Genomic DNA, 17,800 nt, shown 5'->3' with positions numbered 1-17,800 from the left:
GCTGTGGAAACAGGATTAAAGAGTGATATTTATTGCTGTCGGTGTGACAGCAAGGACAACACTTTAGCAAAGCATTACAAGCAGATCACCTTGCACTTGAAGCATCTTCCTTTGGCATTATCTGAAATAAAACAATATTGGAGAGACAACTTTAGTTAAGGATACAGTGGCCAAAGGTGACAACGCCTTCGGAGCCTGTCCTGTCTTGCTGACTGGCCAGGAGGCTGGAATTGCTCATCAGCCTGACCATGTCTGCTGTGGACTCAGCTGTACAGAGCACCGAGCCATGCTCCCCGGTGTCCCTCACCATGCCACCCGTCCGGTCAGGAGTCCCGGGGCTCTGCTTACAGCTCAGGAACACCGGGAGCAGATTTTTCCGGTTAGTGCTGGGGGGATCTCTTGTCTCTGATCCCATCTCAGCATCTCAGGGCTGCACATACCAGACGTGGAACCAACCACAGCTGGACTGAACACCAAGTCCCAAACTTTCCGGGAGATGGCACTGAAGGAGGGGATGCAACGACGAGATAGGGCAAAACCTCGCTCTGCCACCTGGCACGGGGCTCTGCCCTGTTCTTAGGAGCCGGCACCGGCACTGCCCGTCTCGCCACCGGCCCCTAAAGCCCCAAGGCAGTGGTAGCCCCGGGCCGGGGCTGAGGAGTGGGTTATCCGGCGCGCTCTGGACCACGAATCCACCGTGAAACCAAACATGGGAGCACCTCACCTGCGCCCAACAACGTTGCGTCCACAACACCCGCCTCGCCCGGTTCTCTCCTGGGGCCCCCTCGGAAAATTCCCTCCCCCCGCCCCAAGCGCAGCCCGACCCCCCCAAAATGGCGGCCGGTCCCTCCCCGCCCTCTCCAGGCTCCGCACCGCGGCCGGGCCGGCCCGCCAGCCCCCGCCCCGCTCCCGCTGACGTCAAGCACCGCCCGGTACCGCGTCCCTCCCCTCATTGTCAGCGCCCGCACCCGACACCCGAGCCCCGGAGCCCCCCGTGGGCTGCGGCTGCCCAAGCCCGGGCTGGGAGGGAGGGAGGCCCGGCCGCTCCCGCTGCCCAGGTAGGCAGAGGTGGGCGATGAGTGGGCGGGCGGGGGGTGCCGCAGACCGGCGGGGCGGGGAGGAATTTGAGGCATCCGCTTTGTCTTTGACCGCCGCCTTCCCGTCGCTTCCTGGGCGAGCGGGTGGGCGCCTGAGGGCCGGGTCGCCCGCGGAGTGGCGGGGGCGGTGGGGTCTCCCCGCGGGCGACCCGGCCCTCAGGCGCCCGGCGGGGCCTCGGCTCCCGCTCGGAAATGGAGCCGCCGTCGGGCTCCTTCCGACGGGACCGGAACAGCCGCTTTCCTGAGCGGAGAGCGGCTCGGTCCCCGCCCGGGAAGGGCACGGTCCCTCCGGGGCTGCCGCGAGCTGCCCTCTGGGAAGGTCCTTAACCTATGGCTGGGGCTTGGTGGAGTTGAGACTTTGGAGATTTCCAGGCGCTTAACGCGATTTCTGTGGATAACCATTTTTTTTCCCTTGCTGCAGCCACATTCTCCCTTTCCTGATGCTTATTTTTCCTGAATTACCTTTTTTTCTAGCCTGCCTATGCTTATCATATAATTAATAACGTTCTTTTATATATCTGCTTGTCCGACGCTCTGCCTTTGTTAATCACTTCAGTCTTCTTTACTCTGCCGTCGTGAAGGAATTAATTGATGGAGCGTTGTGAAACTTTTCGTCTTCCTAGAATTTCTCAGATGTACCCCATTTGGCTTTGTCAGGTGTCCCACGTGACATGTGAAGCCAGCAGCACAGCAGACCTTTGCTGGTTGTCCTTGGTCACCGCACTTTCATTGCAAATCTGCATCTTTTTTCCCTTCTAATGCTACATCTGAAGCCTTTAAACCGATTAAACACAAGTTAAAGTGACCATCCCAACTAATCAGCATGTTCAAGTTAGCTGCAGTGGGATTAGATTTTAATTGATGCATAAATTCTGTTAAAATCCTCCACAAAAATCACGGGAAGGAGTGCTCATTGCTACCCGTGTGTATTGGGGTTGTTGCTTATTGTTGCTTACTGAAAGCCGCTGGGGTGGGCAAGCCACGCTCTCTGAGTGATACTACAGTGATGACAGTGGAAAGGGGCAAGTATTTTTACAACCCTGGAGTAGTCTCAGGCATTCAGAATTTAGGGAAAAAATGCAGCAACTTACTACATGCCTACAGTCTCTTAGCAGAGATATGCATCTCCCAGCCTTCAGGACAGTGAGGGGGGACAGTGTTCCTCAGTGTCACAGTTTGTGTGAGTACAGAACCAACAGCTCTGTGCTCTGGTCAGTTTGTGCAGCCAGTGGCCAGCTGGCACATTTCGGCAGGGGCAGCGTGCTTCATGGATGGTTTGCATTTGTGGCACTCGCAGAAGTATAATTCCTCCATTGTTTTGGCTCTACAGTGGTCAGGATGGCAAAAAATGGTCGGCACTGCCTGCCAGGTTGACTCCCCCACCCTGGGGCTCCAGGAGGCCCGAGGGAGTGATGACTGTGCAGGGAGCCCTGAAGTGCAAGACCCTTCCTGGGCATGGGGCCCCCTCACCAGGATCACACCTGGGCCATCTGGGGCTGCTCAGGGCAGCCAGCCCTCTGTACCACTGCAGGGAGGAGGAGGAGGACATGGAGAGCTGGTTTCTTTTGGAGTTATTGCTGAAAGTTCCTGTGGAAAGAAGTGAATCGGGGTAGAGTGTGGGAGAACAGTGCAATTCAAGAGTAGCCACGTCCCCCCTGTGTCTCCTGTTCTGAGTAGCACTTCAGCCCCAACTTCCCTTTAATCCTATAAATGGTAAAGTTTCTGCACTCCAGTACAGGGCAGCCTGACCGACTTTGACTTCCTAGGAAGTAGAAATAAGTTTCAACAGCTTGAGCTTTTCGCTAGCCCTCTGGCTTTTTCTGTGTTCTGAAAATCTGGCCCAACTGAGAATAAGTTACTGATTTTCATTATTTAATGTGAGCTAGGAAATACAGGCAAAAATAACTCTTGTTAAAAAAGAGAACTCTCAAATGTAGCTGTTACCAGAAATGATAATGTTTAAAAGCCTGGTATGCCTTGCAATCAAGACCACGTAATTTTGTTTGTTCAAATGGGTTGGTGATTACCTCTTTGAGCGTGACCTTACCAGAGTATTGTACACAGGCACTCTGAGGTTGTACTCATCCTCCATGAAACCTTTCCTTCCCACCACAGGCTGTGGTCTGTGAGGAACCAAAGGCTTCCTTCCTAATGGAAGTTTTTCAAAAAGTGTGGTTGGCATGACTGAGCCAAATGACAAAAAAGAACAATTTTGATACAGTTGTTACACTAAAAAGAAGCAAATAATCTTTTTAGGAGGCCATTAGGATTGGAAGATTCATGCAAGGGTGATGAATTGTAGATGATTCGTAGCAGTAATATGTTTTGTACTGACTAGTGCAGTGCAGGTCATGGGAGCCCTTAAAATATGTTGGAAGAGAGAGCCCTCGTTGTGATGGTTATGGCGTGGTTACTTAGGTTTTTGCAAGTCTAAGGCCCGATGTACAAACTTTTTGCGTTGGGTAATGGTCGGATCCACTCATGTGAAGTAGAAAGTACAAGTGTTTTCAAATACTTGATGATAGCTGATGAGCAGGTGTTGCTTGCCAGCACTTCCTGCATTTCCAATGCCGGTGGTTGACTTCGTCCTTCTATTCTGTTATTCTCTGCTTTAGATGAGCTGAATCTTTGACAGGCTTTAGTCCTTTAATTTGATGTCCTCTTCTCTCCATAGTCACCAAAGGTAGGATTAATCTCCCTGTCCAAGCTCAGCTGTTTGCCAGGGTAACAGGGGCTGGCTGCCTGCTCGTAATGGCAACTGTGGCCATTCACTGCACACACTGTGGACAGTCACATCTCTCCAGATTTGAGGGTTTAGAGCTGGTGACAGAATCAGTTTAGTGGAAAACCCACAAACCATTTGCCTTTCATAGTCCAGATTTAGGAGCTTTCATAACCACCCTGACTCTGAGAAGGCACTCCAGGCATGCTATTTCTGTGAAGTCAGTGGGGTTTTGGTTGATTCAGTAGCCTGAAAACCAGTGCTTTTTGAGATGATCAAATATGAAGTGTGGCATTGGATAACAGCCATCAGAATATGGCAATTTAGGCTTTAATATTTTTGTGTCTCTGGCATTGTCTTAGGTTTTGGCAGTGATGTTCCTCTGCTAAGGCCCTAATTTTGACAGATAAGGGGTTGTAAGGATCGGCTCAAGCCCTGTGTTCTTTAACCCTTGCCAGGGTGGAGTAAGATATGCAGATGCAACACATAGCCTTACCTAAGAGTGCCCTCAGCATGCACAGAAGTATGAACGCCATTCACAGGCAGTTTCTGTTTCCTTCTATGTAAAACAAAGCTGAGAATGTTTCTGTGCTTTCTTACGGAAGTTGTGCAGTGAATTTAACACTTGCATTCCTGAACATTTGAATTTCTCGTAGAAACAAAATCTAGAAAGGCGAATGTACTATCAGAGTGACAGGCTGAAAGGAGAGAGGTTTTATGTTACGCTCAGCACTCAGCCTGCTCTGCAGCCTTGGGCCATGAAAGTGGGAGAAGTTATGCACATAGTGGAACCCCTTAGGATTGGCATCAATAACCCCAGGAATGAAATGGATAATTTCTTCGCTTACGAACAAAAAGTTGCCAAAATACACACCTATAAAGTGTAAGGACACATCAACTGGTAAGTTTGTTTCTGTGTGACAGTGCGAAGATGAGAGTGGCTGCTTGCTGCTGCAACTCTGTCTACTTGCAGGAGAGACAGGGATTTTCACATCCTATCCAGTCATGGATTTGGAAGTGCTACATCAGCGCAGGTGGGCACTGTTGCTGGAGGAAGTGGACTTGCCTTTCCCCTTGTTCTGACCACTTTCTCCTCCAGGGGCCCTTTCTAGCCCTGCTCCAGCTGACACAAACTCCATGCAGCCACGGGGAGCAGTTGATCTGGATGAAAATTAACCATCAGCCTCCCTCTCACCCCTTTAGCCCTGCCTTATTCCCAGCCTGACTACCAGGGTGCTTTACTCTGGTCAAGGAAGGGAAGCATGGGACTAGAAAGGGGCAGGTGCAGTGCAGTGCCACCTGAAAATGACTATGAAACTTAAGTTTGAGGATCTAGTCCGAAGTCTGTGAGGTCACTTGTGCAGTGATAGCATCCCTTGAACATACTAGGTATTGCTGTCTCTGTTCAGAGCTCTGCCACCACCTTGCTTTCATGGTGCTTTCACTTTGGACATCCTGCCTTTGTAAAATTCCTGATTGCACAAAGCGCTGCCCAGGTTTGGGCAGAGGAGTAGAGACACCATGTTTAGAGTACTTCAGTGGAAAAATTCCTGTATTTATTAAGTCTCAACAATTTTGGCCCTGTTTGTCAAAGCTTCATTGGATTGAGCTAACCTCAAATGTTTTCCTTGCAAAGTTACTTCTGAGCCCTGTTGTCTGGGGTCTGATCAGCTGTATTGAACTTGGGCCAGCAAAGTGCACTGGTCTCGTGTGTAAATACTTTGTGTGAGCTGGAAACTTCCGTATAGCTGCTTCTCAGCCCACTGCAGCGTAACAGCTGCCATCTTGAGCTGCTCTGGCTGTCCACAACCCAGCCATGCTTGGTGCCAGCCCTTGTCCTCCCTTGGCAGCAGGCACAAGGCAGGCTTGGCTCTGTGGGCAGTTCCCAATTCTCACAGGTGGGCTCCTGGGTGCTCCAGAATGAAGCAGGGGGAAACATGCACTGCCAAGTATGGGTGCTTCTTCACCACCCCTCACTGTCTGCCCTGGTTTGGGAGGAATGTGGTTTTACCCCTTCAAGTCACAAAGGGGAAAGTGTAAGCTTTAGTGATTTTTAATTAGTACTGATTGGACAAGCCCCTGCATGTAAACGTTTATAGTTCTGAATTTACTTAGCTAATTGGTTTTTAAGCCATCGATTAAGTCATAGTTTGACCTACTGTACAACTGAGGCTGTAGTCTCAAGCCTCACTTAGTACTGAATTAACTCATTAACTCGGCGGTTTTGAGGTTTGCAGTTTCAAGTTGCAAACTTGATGGTTGGGGGGTGTTGATATAAATAAGATTTTTTTTGCCACAAAACCCCATGTTACTTGGTTGGATTTGTGATTGTTTGTCTCAGAAATAGCAGGAGAGATTTCATTCAGGCTCCCTGCAAACAGTGTTGTGGCCAAGACCAGGCATACATCCTTGAGTGTACACTGCACACCTCTGAGAAAACAGAGCAGCAGGAGATGAGAACCGAGACCTTCTTAGCCCTGGTAGGATTCAGCTCTGATGGTTAATATTACAAAACCACTGGAGCTTGGGGCTCATGTGTCAGGCTGTGGCTGTAGGCAGGTGATATGAGAGGGCTGTCTGACCTGTGTCACCACACAGCAGTCCTGCGGGGCAGCCGAGGAGGGTGCCTTCTGGTGACACACATCACCTCTGCTGCAGGACAGCACCCCTCCCACTCAGAGAGCCAGTGAGCAACACGTAGCAAGTCATCCCATCTACTCCGAGGGGGCAGGAGCAGGCGACGGCAAACACACTGCACTGGAAGTATAAGTGCCGTGGTAGGAAAAGGTGTAGTGGGAGTGAAAGAGAGAGCACGTTGTTGCGTGACATGGTAGGACCTGTGTTTGTACTTCTCATGTATGTGTTGCAGTGTTCTAATTGACCTCTAAAAGTGGTAGCTTCATCGTAAGAAGATGTACCTTTCTACATGACTGATCATGATGAAATAAGCTCAAGCAAATCTTTAATTAACTCAAGAATGTTTTTCTTTACCTTGAATGTTTACTTTTCACATTTTCCTCTGTTGTCATGTGCAATGCAGATGCTTGCAGAAAGCTAGAACAGCTCTGGGCTATGTAGCAAGGGCTCCTGGCAGTGTGGCTCTGCTGCCTGGTGTCGTCAGCCCTGCCACCCTGTGCTGCGTGCTGCACAGCTCCATACAGCTGGGAGTGACAGCTTTTGCTGCAGTGCTGCAGCAAAATCTGTCAGACTTTGTTTTCACATTTATCCTCAAAATTACCTTAATATAAATTACTTTTATATGCCTTATCTGGGTTTTAAGCTCTGAGACTGCCTTTTGTCTTCCCTGGTGGATTGGTTTGAAAATTGCAGGACACGTTTCCAAAGCTGAAAAGAGGCTGCAGAGGCTCCAAGGTTGCGCTCGCTGATCATCTGATTCCACTGCAGCACTTTCAGCTGCTTGTGCCTTTGAGGTGCCTATGCCTCACGTGGGAGTGCAGTGGGTTACCTTAAAGGGAAAATCTGATGAACTGCTCCAAGAACTTGTTGTTACATGTGCTATCTTAGTGGAATTTACCAGAATAGAAAGGAGATTCCTGACCTAGGATCTGGAACAGAGCTGCAAAAACATTAATTCCTCAGGTAGCGTGAAATATGTCTGTTTTACTGAGAAACAATAATTCCTGGATGATAGTAAATAACTGCTAGTACTGCATTGTGGTGAGAATTTGAACTTGCAGCAATTGAGAATTCCTAATGAGGCTTCTCACTCTACTGTCTGTATCCCATTCTGCTCTTTGGGATTGTTTTTAGTGCTGTTAAGTGTGATTAATGTCTTTGCATAAAGGTATCCCGTGTGACGTAATAGTTGATGTTTCTATTTGAGATTTGGCTGTAGTATATTGTAAACTGTCTGCATATGCTCTGAAATTCTCTGGATGTTGCCTTTTTGCATTGGGCAGAGGATGGCAGCAAGAAGCAGAGTTTGGAGTAGGGCTTTTCCTTTTGTCTGTAACCACTGTCACAGAGGGACTGTGTGAAAGGGCGAACAAGTATCAGCAGTGCTTTGGTAAAGCCGTGAGATTGTGTTTGAAGGTGACTGCGGGAGCAATGCTATGACCAGCTGTGGAGGTGGGGGGCTCTCTTCCTGCAGTGATGGGAAGATGGGGGGGCTCCCTGGGTGTGTAGTCTCTGCAGAGCTTCGACAGCAAACAGGCTGCTGGTAGCTGGTGTTTAATAGCTGGGCTGAGCGGCTGGCTTGAGGCAGTGAAACAATAACTGCTAGTGCAGGAAAATGGCTGTGCCCTGCTGACTACCTTGATTGCCAGGTGGTACTCCTCAAACTTAGGTCACCTGCCCCACATTTCCCTTCCTGAGTCCTGTCCTCTGGCTTGCTTTCTCTGCCTGTCTTACAATAGAAACATACTCCCAAGTCCTTACCCACAGATCATCTCCATTCAGTTTTTCCTCTGCTGCCTACTCTTTGAGGGGATTTTCAGAGCAGGATGGGTTTATTTGGTTTTGGTTTTTTTCTCCTTTTTTCTTTTTTTAGTAATCTCTGCCTGTGTGCCTCCGGTGACTGCTGTGACTGCTGCAGCATGTGGCTGAGAGCATTAAGCACAGTCCTTGCTTTGCAACCTAGCTGTGTGTGAGCTGGTGAGGCACACCACCTCTCCTCTGCAAAAGCAAGAATGGTGTCAGCAAAGCATTGATGGCATGGCAGTGACTGAATGTGGGGCAGATCAAAAGAAAAGGTTGTTCTTTTCTGCCTAGTACTAGTGAGGTGGTGTCTGAAGTGTCATGAAATTGAGGTAGATCTTTCACTAGACCTTTGGGTTACCTAAAACCCCATCCAACTTGACCTTGAACGCTTCCAGGGATGGAGCACTTTGGGCAGCTTGTCCCAGGGCCTCACCACCCTCAGAGGGAAGAATTTCTTCCTAATATCTAATCTAAACCTACTCTCTTTTGGTTTGAAACCATTGCCTCATGTCCTGTTACTACAGTCCGTGGTGAAGTCTTTCTCTGTCTTTCTTATAAACCCTCTTCATATATTGAAAGGCCACAATAAGGTCTCCCCAGAGCCTTCTCTTCTCCAGCATGAGCAACCCCAACTCTCTGTCTTTCTTCGGACAAGAAATGTTGCAGTCATTGGATCCTTTTTGTGGCCTTGTGTGAACCCACTGTAGTCTTTCTGAGGACTCCAGAACTCCAGATGCAGTGCTTCAGGTGGAGTGTCATGAGAGCAGAGGGGGAGAATCACTTCCCTTGATCTGCTGGCCATTATTTTTTTTGTTGCAACCAAGGACACAGTTAGCTTTCATGTCGAGTTTTTCATCCACCAGTACCACCAAGTCTGTCTCCGCAGGGCTGCTTTCAATCCATTCATCCCCCAGTCTAGGTTCATTCTGGGGATTGCCCCATTCTAGGTGCAGGAAGTTGCAGCGTGGCAAATTCTGACTGAACATAAAGTAAAATCATTTTCACCTTGAGACTGGTCTGACAGACCCCAAGGGTTCTGGCATTTCCTACCCTGGAGATTTTCACAACTTGATGCAGTCCTGAACAACCTGCTCCAGCTTTGGACACTAACCTATTTGGAGCAAGAGCTGGACTAGGGTTAACTTCATCCCCTTGCTGGCAACCAAGACGAGACAGAAAATGTGAATTTCCCACTCCTTCCCTCCTTTGTAGAGATGAACAGCGCGGTGGGGGAAGTGCTGTGGTCCCGACTCGGCACAGCCATGCCAGTCCTTCCTATGAAACATCCTTCCTTCCTTCCTTCAGTCCAGGGAGTACAGGGGGAGAAAAGACACATAAATAACAATGTCAGGGAGCAAGGTTAGACAGCCATGTCCTGAAAAAGGGCTGGAGGTGATCCTCTGCTGCCATTTGTGCCTTATGCTCTGTTTCTCACTCTCCACTTCTTAAACATGCTATAACAAAAGTATATGCCCTCTTGGCTCTGATCTTCATTTAGGATGGGATTCAGATAAATTAATGCTTGGCATTGAAGCTGCAGATTTCCTCATTAGCATCTTGTGTAATGCTTGCAGGAATACGTATGCTTTAAGAGCAATAGAATTTGTCCCTGTTGTCCACTACATACAGTGGACTTAAAAAAAGTGCAGGCTGCCCTGTAGAACTGCCTTTCTTGTTAATACAGGGTATTTCAAGATTGTTGGTTTTCTAGCAGCATGAAATGGAAAATTTGGAACCAAGTTTTCCCTTGATAGCCATGATGAGTTGGATGGCATCTTTAACTCTTTCGTGCTCTATGGACAAGAGGCTGGTGGGAGATGGATGAACTTTGAATTTGGTAATGTTACTCACCCTTGTCTGTGGGAGAAGTATGACTCAGGACCTTCCTGATGGAAATCCTATCCAACACTTCTGACTTGAAACAGCTTCTTAGCTGCTTACTGAAGGAGGCAAATGGATGCTGAGGGTGATCTCTCTGGGAAGCTATGGCTCTTCTGCTGTGTCGGTGCCCTCCTAGTCAAAGGAGACACTTTATACAAGCAAATGGGGAATTGCTCTGGCCCATTTTTGGGAAGAGGGAGCAGAGGCCAGGTATCCCTCTGCTATCTCTTTCTGCATTAAGGGAAATCCTAACAGCTCTTGCCCAGAGCAGAGTCTGTAGCTCAGGGCATGCAGCTGGTCTCTGCCTGCCAGGGCAATGAGATGCCCTCACCTTTTTGCCCTGTTTACCCCAGTCCTGGCACAATGCTCTGCATGTGAATTGTCTGTTGTCCTTTTGAGAGACTCAACCTGTAAGTGAACATATTCCATCCATAAATTCATCAAGGGTTTTGAGTGGGCAGTTTTCAGTGGCACAGCTGCCAAGTGTGCACCATCCTGGCAGCTTGTCTTGGAGTCTCCCTATTGTCCATGGAGCATTAATTTTGAAGTTTAATGTGTTTAAGTCCTCATAGCTACAAGCATGCTCTCACAAAGGCAGTGTTGTTCCTTAGAAGATCCAGGCTGTGATCTGTTTGTAAGTGTTATTTTAGTTATTTTTTGTTACCTGAGGATATTTTCAGCAATAAATTGAACACAAAGACTGCTGTTAGGATCTTCCAGTCCACCCAGCTGTCTTCATTGAGTACATCACATTTGAAAGAGTGGCATAAATTCCCGAATACTTCCTTTCATTTGATTTCACACTTGCCAGTGAACAAAAGAGCTGCAGGTTGGGAGCTCAGAAGGAAAAAAAATGCCACTTGTTATAAAGGAGTCCAAAATCACAGTTAATATTTGTGGTACAGCCAGGGGACAGGGTTAACAACAATTTGTGTTGGGGTGCCATGAAGGATCTGGAGATTACTTGCAGTGTGTTGGTTAGCGAGCCTTCATTTATCTGTACAAGTGGTTGTAAGACGCTCTACCTGAGGTCCACCTGGGTCACATGACTGGGGAGAAATCACACAGGCTTTGGCTGTGCTGCCTGTGAGTCAGTGCATGCAGTGGGTGGGTACCCTGCTAGCAGCAGGGCGTCCCGCTGGAGCATCGTGCCTCATCTTGCCTGCCTGCTGCCCTGGACGCTTGCTCCGCTCAGCTGCTGCTCCTGCAGAGCTCTGGAAGAGACACAGAGCTGGCAATAGCGCCTTGGTTGGGTAACAGCACCCAATGTCTTGGTTTAGAGTGTGTAGATTTCATGAATTGCAAAAGGAGCAGATAGGAGACAGTCTCCTCCCTGGCCGAGAAAGGTTTGCCTGGAGCTAGAAGTGATGCTGTTGGTGTAACCCAAGCTGGCCACCCTTTATGCCAGAGGCATTTCAACTGGCTGACCAATTCCTCCTGGCCTCTTCACGTGGTGTTAATCCCTGCCGTTCCCCAGGCAGCTGAGCTGAGGTATGCTACTAGTCTCTCCCCCATCTTTAACAAATGCTTGTCCAAAAGCTGTAGAGTGGCACAGCTGCAGTGGGCTCCAGCGTATGCTTGAGCTACTGCCGTGCTGCTGCTGCTGCCAGCGTGCCTGCACACTGGGCCCTGCAGCTCCTCTAACACGCAGTTCAAGTCTAAACTCTGGTTTGCTCCAGGAACAGCAGCAGTGGCACCTGTAACCTGAATCAAATTCCCTGTATTCCTCAGTGGCCTTTCCACAAGTCTGAATTCATATTAATTGCAGCCTTCATTCAGCCCCAAGCATTTTGGCTGCAAGTACAGCACAGGCCAGGCTGCTGAGCATGCCTGCAGAAGCACTGCTGTCCATCCATCCATCCAACAGTAGGGTCCTGAAACAATCCCAGCAAATTCATCTCCTGCATCTGCACTAAGCACAGCAAGTGGTGGATTTGCGCAGGGAGGCTGTGTTGGGTGTTAGCCAGGCCAGGGCAGCTTCTTGCAGATGAGTCAAGGGAAGAGCAGCATACCCTGAAGAGGGATCCCCCCAACAAGAGCAACTCTACAGAGACTTGGGGTAAAACTTTTACTGATTTGGGAGATTTCTGATGATCATGTTTCTTTCTAGTGGCAGGGCTGTTCTGTTCAATGTGTGGATAGCAATGATAATGGTTTATAAAGTGGACCTACAAGAGAGCAGATAAAACTGGTCTTATCTTGAATACTGAATTTTGTCAGAGTAATCAGTCCTAGAAGTCTCCTGAGAATTACTGAGTTAAAGGACTCTTAGTAAGGATTAATGAAAAAATTAAAATTTAGACTGAAATATGAATGATCATTTTTAATTCAGGCCACATTTTATTTCCTTGTGCTACTGTGCCATTAGTCTGAGGGCCTGTCCAGTGCCTGCTGAGCCTGCTCAGAGCGAGTTTCTGCATGAAAAGAGTAGAAGGAAGTGCAGGGCAAAATGTGCAGAGAGGACAGGGCACCTTTTCTGAAATAGAGCTAGAAGTTGCCTGTTCCCAAAAGATATTTCCTACTAGCGCTAAGGAGTGGGGGCAATCCTGAGCCAGGGATCACTGTCATCAATGCTGCTTTGTTTGTACAGTTCTTGGCATGGCTTGGCCTGGACCTTCGCAGACATCTCCTGGGGATGGATCAGGATTTAGCAAGGTCTGTCATGTTTGGAGGCAAAGCAAGTTTAAAAGGGCAGGGGGGCTTGATCCATGCCAGTTGGCCTTGGCACGGAGGACAGACCTAAGCTAGTCTCATGTACTGATACAGGTGTACCCTGAATCCTCTCTTTGGTCTGTGATGACAGTGCAGTCTCCAAGGGGCCATTGATCCACATGGCCTTAGGCAGCAAACTGGGATCAGGTGAAAGATTATGTGATGGTGCTACCTACTTTCTTTTTTTTATCTGTGGAGGGTGCCTGTACATTTTTATATTGAATACACAGCTCTAGCAGCTACATTTTGGGGATGCCGGTACCATCCAAGGAGATGGAGTGTTCAAGCAGAGAGCTAAGCCAGGTTCTTTCCTCAAACTGTACAGCAGTAGGTCTGGGTGGGACATTGAGGTCAGGCAGCTGGATTTCCCAGCATAGGAGAGCTGGGAGGGATGCCAAAGGCCTGCCCTGCTCACCTTTGGTTTTTCAGCAGCTGTTTTGGTACCTGTGATGGTGGGGCACTGCAGATGTGCTGGGTACTTGGTGCTGAGGTTGTGCTCCATCCTGCAGGTAGCTGAGCCCTCCATACAGGTGGGGTGTGAGTGGGACATGGGAGTGAGCCAGCAAGGAGCAGAACAGGCAGCTTGTGAGGAGATCTGTGCCTCTGAGCCCCTGTGACACTGCAGTTGCATCTTCAGTGCAGCACAGAGCTGCCTGCTACTATGACTGATTCCTGGATAACACCTTAGTGGCTTGGTGGTCCCTTTATGTGGTCATGTACAAACCTGTAGCCAAGCCCTGAAGACAGTATTGTGCCACCAAGATCCTCAGGTAAAAAAAATTACTTCACTTACTGTGTGTAAAGCTCTTAATAAGTCCAGAGCATGACTTGCCTTTTTTTCACAAGATGGCCTTGTAGGTAGGTGGAAGAACACTTACCTCTGCTTTCTGCTGTGAGTCCACCCATTCTCTGTTTAGGTGCTTCCCTTACCATCAAGGGACAGTTTTAGGGAGTCCTGGGATTTCTGGCTCATCATAATTCCTCTAGACATGTGTTTCCCTACTATGCTTGTGGGAATCCACATGGAATGTGCTATCAAAAGCATCTATAAAGTCAGGATTCCTTACGTCTTCTGCTTCTTCATCTTTTGAGTGTGATTCTTACTCAGCTTTAAGAAGTGTTAAGGTAATTACCAGCGCAACCATAAATTTGAACGTTCTATTTCTTTCTCTGTTTTCACAAAATAAGATCTTCATACTTCATACTCTACCTTTGGCTTGGTTTTAGAGGTGAGAACCTCCCTGAACTGGGATCAGTCTTCTTTATCAGAGTTTAGCCTACTTAGGACTATATGTTGCTTTTGACAATGAGCGGTCTTGTTCATTGATGCTGGCACAGAACACCTACTTAAAAAATGAGATGCAAATTAGATTGTTAAATAATCTGTTGACAGCTCTGTCTTGAGTTGTGACATGAGATCAGAACATTCCTTCAGTGAAATTGCATGTTACTGCCTCCTTGCAGGGCCTCCACCTCCAGGCGATTGTGGAGCCAAAGTGCTTCTGAAGCAGCAGATGCTGAGCAGCGTGGAAGCAAGTACAGAGCTGCCTATGTCCAGCCCACAGCGCCCATCTGGACAGCCTAACCGTGCAGCCTTCTTGGGGTTTAAAATACCGAAGATAGGAGTAGGTCGCCTCAGTCACCTTGTGTGTCAGCTTCAGGATTAGAGGATTTGTCAGCAGACCTGGATGATGGGTTTGCTTCGGCTTCACCTTGTAGCTCTACCACCTCTGGGAGTGTGCTGGGGGCTGACTTGTGGGTGAGATGAACCCATTCTTTGCTCTCACTGTTAAGCTGTGCTTTAGAGCAATGTGGCATCCAAGGTTTTTACATCTTGTTGAAGTCATAAAACAAAGCATAGCTACTGCTTTGCCTGGCCTTCCAGAGAGGGCAAAGGCTTGTCCATGAAGAGCCACTATCCGTGATTTCTTTCTGCCATAATTCTGGTTTCACCCAGCTCCTGACCCAAGTCTTAGCAGGACAGATCTTCAAGCTGGGCTTGACTTTCCTACCCAAGGCCATTGCGTTTGTCCTGGATCAGACCACAAGCGTATCTAGCCCAGTATTTTTGCAGTGGCCAAGAACAGGGCCCTAGGAAAGGGAGTTGAAACAGGGCAAACCCGTGGTAAGTAGTTTCTGTGTGCTGTCTCAACACCCATGGAAACTTCTAGTATCTACAGCATCCTGTGGCAGAGTCCAACAGCCTATCTGCATGTCATGAGGAGCATCTCTCCATGTTTGTTGTGACTGCACAGAGAGACAAATTGATCATATCTGTCTTCTCCCGATTACTCATAATCTTATAGAACTGTCACATTCCTTCTGAGTCATTTAATTTTCTACATTAAATAGTTCTTGTTTGTCAGGGTTTTCCTCTTCAGAAATCATACTTATGACTAGCTTTGTTGTATATCTGTTCTAGCTGGCAGCAGAGGCTGAGGTGGCACTGGAGTTGCAAAGAGCCTTGGAGATGCTGACACACCATGGGTTGATACAGTGGGAAATTAATGTTCTCTTCTTTTTGTGTTGCACTTCTTTACTAGGATCTCATAGTGTTAGACATCATTTTTGACCACTGTGGAGCAATGAGCTGATAATTTCCTGAATGGTTGTGGTAAGGTGAAAGCTTGTTATTTTACTTGTAAAGTTAGGATACTTTTTCCGTGTCTGTAACTTAATGCCAATCTACACTGAACATCATCTGTTCATTTCCCTCATTAGACTTGGAAGGTCCTTCCGTAGATCTTCAGAGTTATCCTTTGCCTCTATGACCCTAAGCTCAGAGTGTCCTCAGCTGCTTTCACTAATGCAGTAGAGAAACATGTGGATGCAGGGTGGCGGTGAGGGCAGGTCCCACATTGCTGGTGTCATGTGCAGGCACTAGCTTCTTCAGGAAGGTGTGAGTTCAAAGTTAAGTGCAAATCTAGGAAGTTTCTGGTGGTAAACCCATTTCTCCTGAAGTGCTTATGTAGGTAGGAGCTAATAAGAGCTCTGTCACTGTTTTCCTTAAGAAATGCACCTGGCAGCTATGGGCAGTTGGAAGTCTCACTGATGGAGAAGTAGTGCCGCCTTCTGCCTCTGCCTTCCTTGTTTCTATGTTGCTCACTTTCACCCTTGTTCATACTTTGTACTCCTTTGTGTTGGGACAAACATTTTTCTGTCCATTATTTCTTACCTTAGTGAGGTTAGTTTTAGCCCAGAGAAATCCTGTACGAATGCATGGGACAGGAGTGTGTGAGTGTGCATAGCACAAGGGAATATGCAGCTGGGAGTGAGAAGGCATCAGATCCAGCTCAGCAACACTCCAGAGCTGCAGTCAGGACAGTTTGGGACATCCCTGAAAAAGTGGCAACAGATGTAGTACTTGTTTAAGTGGCTGAAGCAGAGCAAAGCACAAGAATCCAAATTGCAACACAAGCAAGTAAACTTGTGTTTTCATCAGAGCATGGACCTCAGCAAAGATAGCTTATAAACCTTGTGGCAAATGGGCAGCATAAGAAAGAGGACCTGGGAGAATCTTTGAACAAGTACTATCAAAGAGTAGACTTTCTCAAAAAACCTGAAGAGTGGCAGCTTCCTTCTGGAGCATTATTGTATATCTGAGGGCCAGAAAGCCATTGCTGGGGCAACAGATTTATTTCAGTGGGACGTCCAAAACAGTGTTGAAAATAGGCCATGGAAAGAGCTGTGCAGGAGTGCATCAAGAGACCAGTCAGGGCTGCTGGGGAAGCCCAGCCGGGATGGGTTGGGACTCAGTGTGATGCCCTGTAGCCTTTTTTGTCTGAATCAAATGTGCCTCTGCAGCTTTCAGAGTTGCTCCCTGGCAGCAGCAGGCAGCCTGGGCCCCTGCTCTTCAGGATGATTAACAGAGCTGCTGCTTTCTTCTGAAATGCACTTAAACTGTGAGGACAACAGCCTTGCTGGGCCGAGAGAAAATACAACTGGGACGTGGAGTACACACTCTCACGTTGGACACCACTGCTGGGACTGTGTGAGTGGGGATGAGAGGTACATCCCATTGTTTGCGCTGTTGAACAGCACACTGGGAGATGTTAGGTGATTGTTGTCTGTTTACTCTCCCCACATGGCTTTGCCCTGCAGCCACATTGCTGCCTTGGTGCAGGTGTGTTGTATAGCTTCTTTGGGGCCTGTATGCTTCCTTTTTCCAAAATTCAGCTCTGTCCCAGCTTTTGACATCCACTGAAAGTTTGCTGAATTGCATTTCTCTACCTAGGCTGAGCAGGCACCCACACACAGACTGGTTGCCCGCCTGTCCTTTGATTTCTGTCCAAGGCAGAAAGCAGATGGATTGGGAGCTGCAGCAGTCCGGGACAGACAGTAGCTATGGCAACTCCTCATGCTGTTCCTGTGTGCGTAAGGGAGCTGAAAAGCTTTTCTTTTACTACTTACAAACTTCATTGATTGAGTTCTTCCAGGAAGAAAGTCACAAGGGTAACCAGCTGTCTGTGCTATTGAATTGATGAGCTTATTTTTTTGAGAGGACTTTTAGAGCAATCTCCATTTTCTGCAGAGTTTGTAGGGATCCACGTGGAAACCTCTGAACGCCTGAGCCAAGATTTTTGCCAGAAAAGCTCACAGCAATCAAAGGAGTGTTCCTGCAAAGAAGCTGACTTGGATGTCCTTCTAGTACTCTGTTAGGAGAGTGGAATGTGCCCTGTATCAGATGGGGTGCAGAGAAACACACAATACTCTGTAATTTTCATGCCCACAGGGATCTATTTGTTGCCATGTGGCTCTTGGATATAGCGTTAGAAACTGCCTATGCCTAATGAGCAAAATGATTCGGAGATGGTTATGAGTACTTGAAGTTAATCTTATTAGATGTATTCTACCAGGAAGGCCTTTCCCAGCTCTGTAAGTGTTGCTGGATGATAAATTGTGTGGGTTTAAGCTTTTGGGTATGTAGCCCATTTGCAGTGTGGCACTT

The 17,800-nt window shown here is 48.0% G+C and overlaps 1 protein-coding gene across 1 annotated transcript in view; it reads left to right on the top strand.

Moving 5' to 3' along the window:
• The first annotated feature begins 908 nt into the window (after positions 1-908).
• LUZP1 (leucine zipper protein 1) overlaps positions 909-17,800 on the top strand; it is a 38,180-nt gene continuing 21,288 nt past the window's right edge. The window contains exon 1 of the mRNA XM_051772234.1: positions 909-1,058. The gene's annotated coding sequence lies outside the window, so the exon portion shown is untranslated. The remainder of the gene's footprint in view (positions 1,059-17,800) is intronic.

Source organism: Manacus candei, unplaced genomic scaffold, assembly GCF_025592945.1.
Source record: "Manacus candei isolate 608988 ecotype Guabito, Panama unplaced genomic scaffold, ASM2559294v1 h1tg000151l, whole genome shotgun sequence".
NCBI classification, from domain to species: domain Eukaryota; kingdom Metazoa; phylum Chordata; class Aves; order Passeriformes; family Pipridae; genus Manacus; species Manacus candei.
The sequence above is the reverse complement of the archived record's forward strand: the minus strand, read 5'-3'. Positions and strand labels throughout refer to the sequence as shown.